The following is a 17,911-nucleotide window of genomic DNA, read 5'->3' as shown; positions in this document are numbered from 1 at the left end:
ACACTGGTGGGCCTATGGAGAGAGAAAGGAGAGAGGAATTTTGGTGGGGCCCAAAGGCCGCACTGATGGAATAAGCGGGTAGCCCGCTTCACTTGCTCCTTCCTTTCTCTCCCCAAGCCTAGGGTGGCGTCGGGGCTATCTGGAGCACCCCGAAAACAACCCTAAATTAAGGAATTCACACACGGCTATACTTCGACTTTGAAAATAAAAATAAACAAAAGGTTCAAAATCTAGCTTCGCGGGAACCGCTCACAAAAAGAGTTTTAATATATCTCAAAAGACACAAGGAAAGACGGAGGAAGAGAACGAGGGAGGGAATGGGGAGAGAGGGAGGGAGGGAGAAAGAGAGAGAGGGAGGGAGAGAGAGAGAGAGAGAGAGAGAGAGAGAGAGAGAGAGAGAGAGAGAGAGAGAGAGAGAGAACGTGCAAGGCCTGGACTTTGAGTTACCTACGGTCTTACCGACAGGGCTGTATGCAGAATGTCGGGTGATTGCGTTGTCCTCCCTTTGCTCTGGCTCCAAAAGGAAAACTTGAACTACACTAGACGTCCCGCTGTCCACCCCAAAGCATTATTTACTAAGTATTAATCTTCACTAGATAGGGTTAGCTCATCTTTGGAATCTGTACTGAAATTCTAGGTATTGAAAATTCTGTTCCTTTCTCTGGTGTCCTGCGGCCCCCTGCCTTTGGCTCAGTATGCCGCGTAAGCGATTATTAATCAGAGGCGTTCTTTTTGTGTCTGGGGGGGGGGGTGGTTGGCTTGAAGATTCCATGACACACATTTACAATGGTTACATCCTGTAGATGTCTGGGGATTTTATTGAGATCTGGATTTCTTTGCATAGGGAATTCACTTCTCTGTTAAAAGGTGGCAAGGGAAGAGGGCAGGAGCCACCCTAAATTCAGTCTTTAGCAATCACAAGAGGTAGTGTGGAAATAGAAGTAGCTGCCCATTTAACTTGCCTCTAAGATAATGCCTTCAATCAAGAGGTTGCTATGTGACTAAAAAAAAAGACATACTGTTGTGATTTTGTGTAAAACTTAAACATTTGTAGAGAGGAAAACCCTACAAATACAAAACTAGCAGACAGGGGAAAAAATCCACTTAGTCCCAAGTATGTTTGAATAATTTTGTTCTGGTGTCAAGACTGAGGCCTTACCATTTCAGGACCCGCAGCGCAAAAGGCTGCGTAGTCACTCAGAGGCTGAAATTTAGCAAGAGTTCGTAAATATCTTCATTAAATGCCCTTTGCATTTGCCCTTTCATAAAATCTGCTCCTTTCTTTAAAGTCTTATGCCTTTTACACAATTCTAAAAAATCATTTCTTATCGAGGCAGCAGATTCTTCTCTGGGGTTGGGGGTAGGACGGACACGTTTCTAATTGGAGGTTGTGAAGTTCAAGGAGATGGCATTTTTAGCTTGAGATGCTCAGATTCATATATTTTTATATTTTACCAGTCTCATCCTATTTCCGTTTCACCCAACTCTTTCATTTTCTGCTCTCTTGCTTCTGTCTTCCTTCCTTCCTCTATAGCGCCTCTCCCACTTTCCCTCGCTTCTTCTGTTTCTCGCCGTTTTCTCTCTCCCGCTCCTTTCTTGTATAATTTATTGTCTGATTCTATCAGTCAAGTTAATACGAAAATAGAAAGGGGGAGGCCCAGCACCTTAATCTGGCCCTCTTCCCTGCGCGCATTAGGGACTTTAGGGAGGTGTCCGTAGCTGCCAGGTTATAGACCAGCGAGGTGGCCCTAGGTGCAGAGACCGTTGCTGGTGGAGGAGTTGGGGTCCGCCTAGGTTTGCGGGGCTTATTCAAATACCGCCCGCTGCTGCTGTGATTCGCAGGGACTCGGCCTCCATATGGTAATGCGGGGCGGGGGATGGGGGTGGGTGGAGGGAGGCACAGAGCGGAGGGGAGGGGAGGATGGGGTTGAAGGCGGGAGGGAGGGGGGCTCTGACACCGCGCGCTCTGCTGCTGTGCTGGGACAGAGCACCCGGACCCGCGGCAGCGGCGGCAGCGGCGCTCCCCACCCTCCACCGCAGCACTCGTCGAGCCAGGAAACCAACAAGCCACAGGCCCTCGGGGTAAGCCACAGTGTGCACACCACAGCGATGGTGACTCCAATGAGGGAGATTAGAAACAGAAAAGATTACAGAGAGATCAGAGATAAGAGGTGTACCTCTCTCTGTCCCTTGTCACACAGCGCGTATGCACATGCATTTGTACAAACATGCATGCTCATACAGCAATACGTTCCACATTCTTTGCTACTTCCATCTAAATACATGCACCGACATTCTATGCCCTGCAGTGTGGCCAGTGTGTTTGTCCTGATCCTGCATAAAAGCGGGCAGGTACGTGCCAGAACCCAGGCAAGAATAAACAGCCACGCACAATTGAATTGCAGCCAAACTCAGACATTCAGCCTGCTGAATTAATCCATTCGGCCAGGTTTCCCCTACCCCAACCGGAATTCTGTAACCAGTTGAGGAATTCTGCAATTATTCACAAAATGTGCTGAAATTTCACCTCAAGAAACGTAATCTTGCTATATATGGCAAGGTAAGGGTGAACCTGAAGGGTGGATGTGTTTCCATTTTTTAATGTTTTACGCATAGCCATCTGACCACTTTTTATTGGGTGACATATCATATGAGCACTTTCGTGTAAGCTTGGAAAAACTATAGCCAGAGGTAAGGCTGGAAAATGCCATAAGAATTAAGGGTGCTGAAAATGGATGCTAGAGAGTCCAAAAGGAGAGATGGCATACAGCTGTAGGTTTGAGATGGGAGGAAATATATGTGAATATTTATACACAAAAGCCGTTGGGGAGGGCTGAGTCTTGCCTCGAGTATCCGTGCAGGTAAGTCATTCATAAGAAAACTAATTACCTGTGCATGGACTCGGACTTGTTTCATCGAAAAAGCTGCATGTGTGCACATTTTCTGTTCTTTGTGGTTATGCAGTTATGGATTGTCTTTTTTACAAGATAGCTTTAGGGAATGTTAATATGTAATTTAAATATACATATATTCAATAGTCCTTGTGCTGAATAGCTATATTGCCAAGAAGGAAAAATTATATCCTATAAACACGATTACTATTGCTTGAAATCCAGCTCAAGGCCTGTATCTTTTAAGGCACATAGCCTGCTTTAATATAGTTAGCTGTTTTGTCTGTGTGGTTTCACTTCAAAGTCTGGAATTAAGGATGCTTTGCAGTCAAGATAATGTGCTTCCATCTATATAGAGACAAAATAAAACTCAGTACATTTTGAGTGCTGCAGACATGATACAACATACAGCATGGTTGAAAATGTCCTCCTTGCAGACAGCTCTCCATTGCTGTCTCTACACATTTTAAAATAGATGATTTTTTTTTTTGGCAATAAATGTTAGAAAGCAATAGCTACTGAATACCGCATTCCCTCGGTTAATGAGCACAATTCTTTAGTAATTTTTGGAATCCCTTCACTCACACATACTTTCTCAAATAAATTGGCTCCAACCTGTGTTTATACTTATATGAAGTTAATCAGACAATCAAACTTTGAGCCTCAAAACAGTAGACATTATAGTCAATGGAGGGGTATGTAAAGAAAGACAAAAAGGAGTGTGTTTCTTTTATGGTCAAACTAGGATGTTTCCCCAGTTGGCGTTGGATACATAACACAAATGCATATTTGTAATCTTAAGTAAATAGAAGGTAGGCAACTGTGTGGATAATCTAGCTAGAAATAGCAAACATTAGCCAAAAAGAAGACAGAAAAGAAAAAGTCAGAACGGACAACAGAGACAGATAGACATAATAAAACAGGGAGAAAAAAAGGAGGGGGAGGGGAATCAACAAAACTGTAGAACCAGAAAATTTCAAGGAATTTTTAAAAATGCAAATATATTTACATATGCATCAGTATTAAAAATAATACACGCTGCACCCAAGGGGAGTTGGAGCAGGAGGAGCAGGAAAGGTGATGGTATTGGTGGTGGTGGTGGAGGAGGAGGAGGAGGAGGAGGAGGAGGAGGAGGAGGAGGAGGAGGAGGAGGAGGAAAGAATGGAGGCGCCGCGGAGCCCTGATTATGCATGGGCTGGAGCTGCCTCTTCTAACCTGTTCTCGGAGCAGGGCAGCCCGCGGTCCTCAGCCGCCCACAGAACAGGAGCCGAAACAACCGTTTCCGAAGGCTACAGCGTTTATTTTTCTCTTTTGGGGAATTTTGGCGGTTGTTTCAGGGGCTAGCCAACTGGCCCCTTTAATTAAAAGCTTCAATAAAAGGCGATCGCTCCAGGAATGCACCGGCTTCTCTTCGTGCAGGATTTGCATATTTTTTTAATGCCCTAATTTCCTTGATGTATGTAAATGTAGCCGGACGTAGAGGGAGACAGGGAGCTGACGTCAATGGACGTGACCTCGCAGCTAAACCTTGAACGTGAAGCCGGGATGGGGGAAAACACGGAGCGGCAGCCGGTGGAGCCCGAAAGCATGTGTGGCTGTATTTTCGGTGGCCGAGCCCCAGCCGGAGCTGCCAAGGGCTCCCCTAGCAGCCCCAGGGGAGGACAAGCCGCTGCCCCGTGGCAGGTGCCAGCCTTCCCACCACATTCGCAGACTCTGGTTCTGCTCCTCCAGTCCCACCAAATACAGATTCTTTTTTCTCTCCCGGGGAGGGTTGGGGAGAAAGAAAGAAAATAGAAAAGAAAAGAAACAAACACACACCTAAAACAACAAACCGAAAAACAACAGATAACAAAATCAACGAATCCCAAGCGTTTCAGAACAACGCTTGGGTCGCTTGTCAGTAAAAAGATTGACAATAGGACATTATTCTTTTTTTTTTTTTTTTTTTTCTTGTCTCCACAAGAAGAGGAGAGGGAGAAAACAGACACCAGCAAAGCATTCCTGTAACACGATGTGCTACACAAGTTCCCAGTAGCGACAGGTAAATTGCCCAACCAAATGGCGAGGGCTTCTCTTTTTGGTACCTGTTTACCTATGAACAAATTATGCGTATCAGCTTCATTAACAGCAGTGCCAGGGGCGCAAAATTTTACTGTAGTGGGAGTGACGTGTGTGTGTGTGTGTGTGTGTGTGTGTGTGTTGGAGGGTGCTTAGATTGGTCAGCACAGAGGGAGGCGACTTGAGACTGCGGCCAGTCTTTACAAGGCCAAGTCTGGGGACTTCTCCAGCCGAGACAGCCGGGCTGAGGCTCGAGGGTCCCCCTTTGAAGAGATAAACCTGAAAAGGCTTCCCTCGAACGGCTAGGCCCTTCCGATCGCATTGTCTGAGGAAGGGGGCTTGAGGTGGGAGCCATCCCCTGGACTACGGCTTGCCTTAGGGGCCTGGTGTTTTCTTCTAAGGGCTCAGCCGCCTGGGCGTGCGGGGAGCGGCACTGGGAGACTCGGCGGGGAGGCCTCCTGGCTGCCCGCTCCCCGCTCCCAGCGCGCCCGCTCTCCTGTGCCCGCGCACCGGGCGGGGGCCGCTGGCACCTCCCAGAGCCGAGCCGCCCCCGCCTGCCCTTCTCCCTGGCTCCCAGCCGCGAGGGTTTGGTCCTCGGCCGCCTCGGCATTAGGAGCACGAAACCGCCCGCTGCCTAAGAAGGGGCGCTGGAGGCCGCCGTGCCCGCGTCCCCAGGCGGCCGCGGCTGCTCCCACCTCGCAGTCGCAGCTTTGTTTTCCTGACCTGCAGGCGGCGACGGGGCCGGACGCCTAGGAGGGGAGTGTGTGCGGGTGCCCGTGCGCGCGCCCGGGCGCCGTGCGTGTGCGCGGAGGCCGGGGGCGCGCGCGGCGGGCGGGGACCCTCCCGCCAAGGACAGGCTTGGCTGGCTGTCCTCCGGCTGCACTTGGCGGGAAAGCCGGGGCCCGGCGGCGGGGCCGCGCGCCCGCCGCTCTCAGGGCGGCCTCCCTTCTCCTCCCTGGGCCTCATTTACATACTGGGGGTCGTCGAATTTTTACAGAGCGCCACCCCCTCCTCCGCCTGGGTCGCACACGCGCGCAGGCAACAACTACAGCCCCAGGCTCCTCCAGCTCCGGGCGCACAAACAGGCCCGAGGGAGCAGCCAGCCCTCCTCGGGACAGATTCCTGCACCGTCGCCCCCTCCCCCTCCGCGCCCGCACCCCTGACAGCCTCCTGCTGGTGTTGCAGGATACCCACCTTCCCTGAAAGGCCCCACCTTCCTCTACACACTTCGGCCCCTCCTCCCACATCTTAGCCTTTTTGGCACACACACACACACACACACACACACACACACACACACACACACACGAGCTTTTTCTTCCTGCTCAACCTTTATCATGCGTGCCTGGAACCTTTTGAATAAAACTGGAGTTTAGAGAAAAAAAATCCTTATAATGTATTCCTTGTCTTTAGCGAAACACATTAACAATCAGAAGGGGGAGGGGACTTGAACCAAAGGACCATTCTTTTAAAAAAAAAAAAAAGTCTGCAAGTCAAAAGGTCATTCTCTAAGTTTGTAAATAATATTGCAAAGAGAAGCCCTAAAGGAAGGAAGGAAGGAAGGAAGGAAGGAAGGAAGGAAGGAAGGAAGGAAGGAAGGAAGGAAGGAAGGAAGGAAGGAAGGAAAGAAGGAAGGCAGGCAGGCAGGCAAGCCCACAAGTTAATAAAATGGAGCTCTGGACAAACAAGGCAGGGAATTCTTTTTTAAAAAAAAAATATATATATATTTTTAAGAAACCTAGAGCAGAAAAGCTGGTGTAAGAGGGAAAAAGAAGAAGAAGAAGAAAATAAAAGGTAGGAAAGGCAAAAATAAGTTTCCAGAGAAATGTGTTCTTTGCATCCTACAATTGAAAAAAATGTAGCCATTGCCCTTCTTCAGACGAGCCATTTCTAATTTGTTCCGTCTGTCAGGAGGGGACTATGAGAGGTTTGGGTGCAAATTCATTATCTCTGGCAACGCAGAGCGTAGTGTGGGGACTGAAAAAGACCGTGGCAATGGATGAACAATAGGGCTTCAGTTCATCACTAACAAAAGCAGTGGGGAAATTGGTTGAGTTTCAGAGCACGTCCTCCTCGGCAGAGGGGGCTGGACTAGACCTTGGACAGCCCCCCCAAAAACTTGCCGAGCCTCACACACCACTTCACTCTGCACTCCGAGGCTCAGGGAGCAAGTGTTTGGAGTGGGGGGGAAAGTTGGCTTTTTCCCCCCTCCTTGGTCTTTAGCGCCCTTTTCTCTCCCTCAGAAGAGAAGAGCGGCATAAACTATTTTAGACGCAATCAAGGAAGAATCGCCCATCATGTGGAATTGAGCGGCAGTTTTAAATGTACTAAGAGAAGACTGGTCTCGAAAAAAACAAAACAAAACATTTTTTTCCCCTTCTTTTTTGGAGACGCCTAAAGGAGCCTGTTTGTATGCTGTGTGGCCACGTTCTGCTGTGACTGGATCTTGTCTTCTGCCTGGCTCCTCGATTTCCGTCCGGCTGGATTTGGGGACAACACTGCCTGGCGCAGACAGATCAAGTGAGTATCTTGGCGGCATGAAGGCTGCATGCTCCCCGGGTTACGCCAGGCCCGCAACGCTCGTGGTTTGTCCCGCACCCACACAAGGGCCTGGCGAGGGCCGCTCCGAGGGCCAGTCCGGGGCTTTGCTTCAGCTAATTGATTGTATGTCTCCGATGCCAAACCTGTTGAACTCATGAGTTGTCCGAGCCAGGACTGTTAATTATCCTTTGGGCAGACCCCCTAATCTTAGAAAGGTGCCAGGAAAATTCGCACAGGGAAAAGAAAAAGGACGCAAGTTTATAGTATTGGTAGGGAGACTTTCTTCTCTTAGATGCCGTGCTAAGTGAAATTGGGTTTTGCGTTTTTGAATTCTGTATTCTCATTTTGAATGTGCTATTTTTGAATAGCCCCAAAGTTTCAGTTACCTGGCACTGAAGTCACGGTGGAAAACTTACGTAAAATAGTTCACTGCATCTGGTAGATTCTCCTCCCCCCACACCCTTTTTCTTCCGCTTTTTGGATTTTGGAGGTGAGAGACTGCTTTATGGGGTTACTCCAAGTTTAGCTTTAACCGAGATGCGACCTTCGTGGTTAGTTATTGGGACTTGGAGCTATTCAATTTCAGATGCCTCTGGAATCGGAGCGAAGCGAGTTCTCTTGCTTAAGAGTCAACCAACTGAAGGCAAGATCTCTTTCGGTGGTTAGGAACTACCTGCAGAAAATCCTGAGCAAAGAGTACCTAGCTTCCCCCCTCCACCCCCCCATTAGGATCTGCCGCGTTTTTCTCTTGCAAATGTGCAGGCGGTGCTTGAATAGAATACTGTCTGGAGGGGTCAGGGCAATTCAGTGGAATTGATCAGAAGTTAGACCCCAGGCCCTGTCATGTCACGGCCACGGCCGTGGGGTGGGGGTGGGGGTTAAAGCTGTGGCTGTCTTGGGTCCACAACTATGGAGTCAGATCGTTTTCTCTCTCTCCTGGCGCCCACACCTGCCCACCACCCTTCATCTCCACCTTGGCACCAGTTACGAGAGCGCTGTTAGGAACAAGCCACTGTAGTCAGCATAATTGAACCGGTGCAATACTTTCATTTTGCAAAACAACAGCTCCACTCCTCCAGTCCAAAATAATAGTAAGCATCAGAAAATCATTTTTAAAACATGCAACCTATTTTCGGGAGTATGTAAGATGTCCTAATATTGTATCGTGGGGTGTGGGGGAAGGGTTTAAAAATTCACCACTTTACAGCAATCAGGTTTTACATTATTCATTGATTTACTGAAGGAAAGAGCCAATCAGGAGCCATAGATATGAATGCACATCTCACTGTGCTGTAGCCTTACAGTAAACTATTTGCATCTTTCTAATGGATTAGACATTTATCCTGGGATTCTCATTGTTTGAAAGGCCAAGAAATTCAGTCTCTTAAACATTTAGAAAACAAGACTTTGTTCCAGACTTAAAATCCTTGCATGGTGGGGCTCTCTCTTCTCTTTTGTATGGGAGGTTACAAGGTTCAAATCCCTAATGTTTCTTAAGTCTCTCTTCTTTCCAAGCTAAAAATAAAAGGAGAAAGAAAAATTAATTTCCCAAACCCCTCTAGATCCTGCATATTTTGCATTCCCATTATCATGCATGTCTCCATTTAAATGCAAATTAGCATATTTAACCCTGTAGGTGCTAAGGCCCAAGATACACAGTACTGGTGTTTTATACAATCTATTGGCATTAAAAAAAAATCACAGTAATAGTGACCCTTTAAATTAAGTCATATCCCTATATAATGATATATATACACACACACATATATATACTGTGATCATTTGTTTTATTGTCTGTTTTTCAGATGACACTTCAAAGAAGCATAAAATGAACAGACTATTCAATCAAACAAAGGTAATTTAAATTTTTTATTTGATAAAATCTGACTGATGTACAAAAAGAAAATAGAATATTGTTTACTGGAAAACAGGTCTATAGTCTCTCACACATCTTCTTTTGCAACAGATAGAATTCCAGAAACATCTAAGTTTCTGTGTGTATAGTTATTTCTCCGGTAGGAGCCTTTGTATGTATGTAATACACACATATATGTATATGCATAGAGCATAACATAAATAAAGCCTGCAATAGCCTATAAGAAAGGAGCTCCTATTTAGAAGAAAGGGTACGATACTTTTATTATAATGAAAGCCAGTTCAATTCATCACTTGGACCATGGACACTGATGAAAATAAAATGGCTTAAAAAATAAGACAATAGTAATATTGACTGTAGACTACAATTTGCACATTTGTAATTCTTATAAATGAAATATTTAAAATGAGTTGATGTTGGGCCAGTTCTTTATGCATTCTGCATTCATGTGTATAGGATTCAAAGATGTTCCAAATATTGGTCATAAACCAAGTGCATATGAATTAATTAAATAGCATATTTCTGGCCCAAATATGAGGAAAACCATAACTTTTTACTTTAAATCAGGAGAGATTGTTTTATTCCCAAATAAACTAGGATGTTTCAAGTCATGTTTCAGCAATTTGGAGACCTATAAACTATCTGGAAGCAAGCACAACAACCACACTCTAATCTACTAGATACTAGTGAGAATTTATTGGAGAATAAGCAGACAGGCTGCTTGAATTCAGTATATCCTTCACTATGCTGATATTCAAGTAGATATTCTGTAGCTCAGTTAGATAATCTTTTAAAAGCAAAAAATTTAAGTTTAAAGTGTAGTTGCTAAGAGCTGCTCTTCACAGGTGACATCGATAGGAGTCTTTGAAGATATGTCATTGTAACGTATTGTGGGGTGTATATAATAATACATACAATAAACCATTTTATAACCTTGGCAATTTTATAAATAAGGGGACATTCGATGTTAAATCTTAGTATATTTAATTTCCTCTGTGTGCCTGCGAGGTTGATAGAGAAGTAAAATATTTAATTGACTACATTGCTAATTGACTACATTGCTACCCATAATCCTGATCTTGGTTCATTTCACTCATTGGAGTTCCCATGATGAATACCAAGCGTGGAGACTGGCCTTGTAGTAAGTTGGTATGACTAGTGTTGCCCTAAGAATGTAGTATTTATTACAGCATCTTCTACAGATTCTAGTGGGAGAGGCCTTCAGATATGCAGTGTGTTAACTCATTGTAGATATTGTTTCTAAAAACGCATTTTATTGTTAAGTGTGGGAATAGAGTCATAATAATTTTAAAACTCAGAAAATATGTGAATAAATAGCACCCTCCCAACACACACACACACACACACATATATATATATATATATATATATATATATATATATATATATATATATATAGCTAGCACACCTAGATACATGTGAAGAAAAGAGATTTTATAAGACCATTTTTGATTTCTTGGGCTTTGGCTTACACAGTTGACTATATCTGATCACATGCTTATTTTATGTAATACAAGCCAAATCATTAATTACTCTGCTGCTAGTTCTTGGAAAGCAAGGCCACGGTGCTCTTTAATCTTCGAAGCTGCAAAGCTCATTAGGATTTTTACATGATGTCAGAAGTGGCATGCGCTTCACTGAGTTGTTTATGCTGTGACCATATGGTTTAGGAATGAACAAGAACTCTATGAACATGCTTTTAGGATTGGATTGTAGTGTCCATGTGTATTTTATTTCTGACTTCTCGTTCATAATTTGAAGAGAAATATAGACGGACTCTTTCCACATCTTAGTCTTTTCTCAATAGCCAGTTACAGAATGCTTACCATAAAAGTAAACAAATTAATATAAGGACAAATTGGCATCTCTGTTACTAAGCTGTAAGCCATATCTTAATTGGTGTGATATTATGTTTAAACTCTTCATTGGAGATGTTTCCTAGCCTTAAAACACAAACCAAACAAACAAACAAAAAAACTTGTCAGTCTCTTCTTTACAGAGTTTAGATTTTAGGGCTCTGTATGTGATTAAATAACCAGGTTCTTATTTATGTGTTAAATGAATAAATTAGTGAATTACTGAGAAAAATGTATATTCCAAAAAAAAAAAAATCCAAAAGTGTTTTAGCCACTGGGGAAAATAGACACATTATGGAATTGAGAGCATTGTGAGGCACTGGTGATGTGTGCAATGCACATTTAGAATTACTAATTCTCCTTTAGCATGTAATTTAAAGAAAAGCAGCATTACTAAAAATAATTAGTAATTTGAACAATAATCCATAATGTTTACCCACAGAGAAAATGCTTCTTATGTAGATTACCATGAATATTTTGTTGAGAGGGATTTGAATGTTAGATATTAGATGTTAGATGTGCTAGACAGATTATCTATTATAAAGGATGAGAAATAAAAGGACTCTTTGAAGTGATTTTAAAGTCACACTTTAAAAACTCCTAAGACAATGAATGAAGCTAATTAATTAATGAAATGACCTTCTGCTTCTCGATAGAAGGATATGAGTGGGTGGGGCCAGGGAGGTGTGGTAGCTTCCCTCCCTCCCCATCCAGGTGGTGTTGGATCTGCATGTTCAGGAGACAAGACTTTTATTTTAATTTTATAAGCAAGTCTAGTGCATTATTGTCCAGTGTGAAATTTATGTTAAAACAGTAGACAAAGGCTCAGCATTTTTGCTACAGCAGAGTTGTGTACAACATTGAAACTATTGCTGCAATGTTTACCTGTGCAGCATGCAAACCCACACACAATATATATTCAAAGCATTTTTAAAAAGGAAGCTCCACTGCTTAGATCGTGCAGTTTGAACTTACAGAACAAATATGCTACCCTATCGCCAGGGTACACAGATACAAAACATGACTGAGCTGTAAAGCCATTAAAAACATAACACCAAAGCAAATTGTCATTGTAACCACCGACTCACTGCATAATAACAGAGCTGATTCCCAGCCCCAGAAAGCGAGGCCCTGCTTTAAGCAATAGTAAAGTGCCTTCCATCTGCCTGCCTATGCAATCTGCCAGAAGAGAAATGCAGGCAAAGAAGTTCCCCAGACCTGAAATGCTTTTATCTATCCTTAGAGAGAGATTTTCTCCAGTCTTTGGATATTAGAGAGATCTACACTAGCGCCAAGGAGGTAAAAGGCCGCGGGTTGCTTTCAAGGAGCAGTCCGTAGTGCTAGTGGATGAAATGTTGATTGAGAATATAGGGACTGTTGCAAAGCTGCTGCTGCCGTCGCCGCCACCGCTGCCGCCGTCGCCGCCGCCGTCGCCTGTGCTACTCCTGGCAGCAGGCGTGGGGCAGTTGGGTGACCACTGATGCATATCAATAACCATGTACTTGAGATTTCTCATGACATCATCATTACCTTGGTCTCCCGCAGTCTCAAACCTTTGACCTTGCCGGGCTGGTCCACAATTTGGCGGTGAAAGCCCCTCCAATGATGGCCCTTTTCTCCTTCTTTCAGAGCGGGGCAGCAGTACGCCAGCAAGAGGGCATGTTCTGCCCGCCTAGAAGTCCCAAGAAATCGAGGATCTCCCCTAAAACATTCACATACAAGATATGTGCAATCAAGCTGCCTGCACTTGGTAAAAAAAGATCATGATGCCTAACCCAATGATCCGGAGCAGATCTTTGAATCAGCTGTCACTTCTATAGAATGGGATTTCCCCCTTCTTCCTCTTTAACCAGCGTTGGAAACTGCCGATGGCTTTATACATCTCGGTAGAGGAAGGCTAAAGAATCTTTCGTGAGAATGAAGCAATTTACAATGCAAATAGAGGCCTGTGAAGAGAAGGACGCTGCTGCTCACCCCCAACAGCTTGCTGCACCTTAGTCGCTGGTCTTAATTTCTGATACTAATAGATGAATTGTTGGCTAACGATGCTGGAGATTACTTGCTGGAAGGGAAAAAAGTTTGGAATAAACTCTGAATGCAACAGATCTCATTTGGATGTTCTAGCCGCACACACTCAGACAGAAACCAGGTCATGTTTACATGAAAGGAGAAGCTTAAACGCGGCAAGTATCCCGGAGGACTACGCTTCCCTAAAGCCAAAGAGGATGGGATCTGGAGTCCAGCCAGAGGAAGACAACCTTGTGAGGGAAGCGAGTTGTTATCTTTGGTTATCTAGCTGTATGAGTGTATTGGTCTTCATAAAGCTAGATAACCGAAAGTAAAAACTCCTTCAAGGTCACCGAGGAACGTTCCGGAAAGAAAGACTGCAACCAAGAGACAGTAAAAACCAGAAAGGTCAGGAATGCTTATTGAATCTAACTTTTTTTAATCTTATGATTGAAAGTGGGATGCAAGGAAATTAAGTGACACACATATTGAAATCTAAAGGGGCCAGGCTTTGAGGGGGTTGTACAACTGGAGAGGAGAATTGTGTAGTGTTTTTTACGAGTGACAATGCATGTATTTTCTATATTGTTCATTTTGAAGCAAACGTTTACATATGAGGGTTTTTATTTTTTTCTTAGAAAGCTGTTATAGTGATGTCTGGTACCTCATTTAAAAATGCTTTCATAATTATGTAGATTTGGGCTGTTCCTATCTGAGGCCCCTCCCCCAAGTTTGAAGCTTATGCCTGGAAACTTTCTATGTATTTGGGTGTGTACATCAAATTCTGTGAAGTGAGACTTTCAGTAAAGCTTATACTGGAAGGTTAATAATTTATATCTACCGAAGACTTAGTGCTAGCAGGGAAAAGGGGTGGGGGCAAAGGCTGATTTTTATTCTTCTATTCAAAATACAAGGACAGATGCTTCTCTGTTCCAAGAGGGTTTCCTTGAGGAAGCTACTGAAGCAGAAAGACATGATGGAGACGAGATCGCCTCCCCTCTTGTCAAAGTGTTAAAAAAATGTTCTGTCTTACTCTGCGCCTAGCATTGGAAATGAAAGTGACATTTACGCCACAACCCACGTGTGCGCCTCCTCTCTTTTTGTTTAAGGATGATCAGGTCTATCCAGGAAACAGCTCTGGCATCCCAAACTGAAATAATTAGGACGTATATAGACCTGACAAAAATGGAAAGGGGGTGGGGAATCTGAGGGTCTGTCTTGCCTAATTGATTCCGCTAAACGGAAAGCAGGAGATGTGAACGGCAGGACGCTCCGATTCCCACGCTCGGGGGCAAGTGGTAAAGCCTGGCCGGCAGCCTATGACAGACAGCCCTGTTGGGGGGTAGGGGTATGAAAAAAACATCAAGCACACACACACCATACTCATCTCCATCGCTTAAGAAAGTAAAGGCATTTCCCACCCACAGCCATCTGCAGCCTCCCAAATGGCAACACCAACTGGTTGGTAGCTGCTATGTACTGACTCTGTTCATTTTTAAACCTCTGTTTAATCTGGCCATGATTAAATTTGGATTTCTCCTTTGGTTGAAATTTTCACCACTTAAGGAAAGCAAGTGGAAAGGATGCCAAGAGCGCCCCAGAACTGCATGCCCTTCTCAGAGAAGTCCTCAGTATGTGGTTAGGGCCTTGTGACCACCTTTGGCTTTTGTTTTGGCTGTGTTATATTTTAAAGTCATGTCTCATAGCATTCACTCTTATGACTTACTTCATCGGGTTGTTTACTTCCTTGTGTGACACACAGGAACTTGGCCTACTTATGCTAATCTACATTCTGGAAATAAAGTTAAAAAGACATCAGTCTGTAGAAAGTTGATTACAATCACAATATCTTAAAGAACTTGTTTTGTTTTAGAATAGTCCTAGCGAGATGAGCTTTTTTTTTTTTCTTTTCCTCCTCCTCTTCCTTTTCTTCCTCCTCTTCCTCTTCCCTCTTCATCTAAAAGTAACTAGTCCCAGAATAAACTTTGAGGCTTTGAAGAAACCACTGTAGTCCTTTTTGGAAGTTCCTTGTATCCTGTTACATTTTATCAGGCAAACATTTGTATAGGCATTTGCACATAAATACAAGCATTGCAATGAAAAAAAATTCCAAAATTGCTTCTTTTCTTTCATATGGCCTAAATTACTGACATTCCCAAATGCATAAGTTTTCTTCAGGGACAGTACATTTTTCTATATAGCTTCAACTTCTTATAAGATTGAGACCAGAGAAACCTGTAAAGCCACTGGTAGTTTCATTTAGAAAAGCCAAGAGACTTTAATAACACAACTTCTCAGTTTGGCCGCTGTACGCGTGCCAAAGTTTGACTGCTGTAGAGGCAGTCGAGAAGACCCTTGCTTATTTACCTTGGAAGCACTGTTTGTGCAAACAAGCTTTCATTGTTAAGTGCCTGTATGCCTTTCATTTGCTTCATGTCCAGGGGTGCTATTTACCTAGAACCATTGTCTACTACAATTAACATTTACATTACAAAGTGTGTGCTTTTCTTTCTCAAGGAGGTTCAATTAAGGCAATAAGATGTTTGCTGGGGAAACCTATTGTTTACTCAAAGCTCTCAATGGAGTCACATTACTGAAGTTTTTGCCTACATCTTGGGTCGTTTATGTAAATATGTTAACTATAACATCTAAGGAAAATAAACAGTATTAAAATTATGTGTTTGCCATTGTCATATCCAACTTGCTTTGTACCATACTAATGTTACATAACTTATCGATCAATAAAAATACATTTCAATGTTATTTTCATTTTACTTTTTGCTGTCCCACTGCTCCTGCTGCAACATGTCCCAGATTTTCTTTCTTTCTATTACACATCAAACTTCTAACATTTTGTTTTATTTGTGTGTGTTGAAGGAGGTACCATATCTAAGCATGAGTCTAATGGTGTCCAAGATAATCTCTACAGTGACCTTATCATAAGGTGATATTTCTTTGAAATTTGAAATATTCTGTAGGCACGCACATTGAAGTCAAAAGCAGTGTAACTATCAGTTAAGTAGTTCTTTGAAAGCTAGTTTTAACATTGGCAGAAACCGGATCAAGTTTATTTAGCATACCACTGCATTGTAAACCAGTTGGAGTGAAGTTGCACGTTGCGTGAGTATGCATGTTAACTAGTGGGAACCAAGGAAGGCTTTGTGAAAGGAGAGCAGCAGATTGCTGTGCAAGGCCAATGTTAAAAAGGCAGCTGAATTTAACACCATCTGGAAGAAAAGATCCCTTCACGACTTTCTCACACCGTCAGACAAAACTAGTGTCTCTTGTTCCTAGCCCTTGTCTATGCAACCATACAATACTGAGTCATTATACTTTTGCTGAGAGAAAATTTGAGAACACAATATGGGTAACCAGTGAATGACCAAGTTTCATTGTGCCCGTCTAAGTCGATTGAAATCTACGTCTAGGGCTATGAATGGCTGTATTGTTTTCCTCACCAGGGCTGTACTAAATGTCAGCACAGTGTAAAGAAAAACTTGAAGTCTGCAAATAACTTACCAGATCTCAATTATAATATTTTCCCACACTAGAACTAATATCATTGCAAGGGGTTACATTGCAGAAAATACAAAAAGAAATGAGAAGAAATAAGAGAACTCATTACGAAGTTGTTTTATCTAGACAAACATTTTAATTTGCTGATGAGACATTCAGGACACAGGTCTAGTTGAAGAGTGGAGTTCATTACTTGGACGTTGAAATTCTAAAAATGCTTCTTGTGTAATTAAAATAAATGAAAAACCAATACCCACTTCAGTCTGAAACTCTGATTGAGCATAAATGGACTCCAATTGGTTTTTATTGCTGTAGTTCTGCTTAGAAGCTGTTAGTGTGACTCCAACTTAAATTTTGCTTTGAGTTTCAGCATACTACTCTTTCCAAGTTTGACTGGTGATGGACAGGCCCTGTAAATGAACACCATAGTAGTATATTTCCCAAAACACACAAGAGCTTACGAGTGTATTCCAGTGCCCTGTACACTTTCTTTTTATAGTTTCTAAGTGTTTTTACACACTTGTATCAATCAGTTATCTTTCAGGTTAATGACCACATGATTTATTTGACTGTAAACAGAAAAGAGTAACAGAACAGTTCAGAAAGAGCAAAAGAAGCTGATGGTTTACGCTTTATTGAGATGTCTACTTTAAGTATAATTGACTTTGCAGTTTTGCTATTGTATCACCAAGTTCTTCACATGTAAGTGCAAAACAGGGGATAATTGCCATTTTGCTGAGTAACACATCTGAGTTCCCAATGTCAAAGGTATTTTTGTGTGTGTGTATTCCTAAATAGGAACACCAACTGCAGTCTTTGTCATTTAGAATAGTTTAGTAAAATATTTAAAAAGAGGATGATCAAATGATAGCTCTAAAAGTGAATGTAAAGCTATAGGCAACCTATTCCCCTTGCTTTATTTTGTGATGCTACAAATTAACAGTGAAAAGTCACTCAATAATCAAATTATAAGGCATATATCATTAAACACAGAAAAAAATCCAACCCAACAACAAAGATAGAAATTGAATAGAAGTTAAAACATAGATATATAGAAGATGTCTATAATCTTGGCAAAATAGGCATGAGTATGTTTTTCAGTGCCTTTCATTTTCTGAAGTTGCTATGAATATGTATAATAATAA

At 42.9% G+C, this 17,911-nt stretch overlaps 1 pseudogene across 1 annotated transcript; it reads left to right on the top strand.

Annotated features, from left to right (window-relative positions):
- The first annotated feature begins 1,921 nt into the window (after positions 1-1,921).
- On the top strand, positions 1,922-16,024 carry LOC110308581 (uncharacterized; annotated as a pseudogene). Its single transcript, XR_015045365.1, has 6 exons — positions 1,922-2,082; positions 2,202-2,352; positions 2,743-2,861; positions 7,340-7,469; positions 9,296-9,345; positions 12,873-16,024. The product of XR_015045365.1 is annotated as an uncharacterized LOC110308581 (transcript).
- Positions 16,025-17,911: the final 1,887 nt, after the last annotated feature.

This window comes from Mus caroli, unplaced genomic scaffold (assembly GCF_978045245.1).
Source record: "Mus caroli unplaced genomic scaffold, Mus_caroli_1 scaffold_15, whole genome shotgun sequence".
NCBI lineage: Eukaryota > Metazoa > Chordata > Mammalia > Rodentia > Muridae > Mus > Mus caroli.
This window is presented reverse-complemented; position numbering and strand designations above follow the sequence as displayed.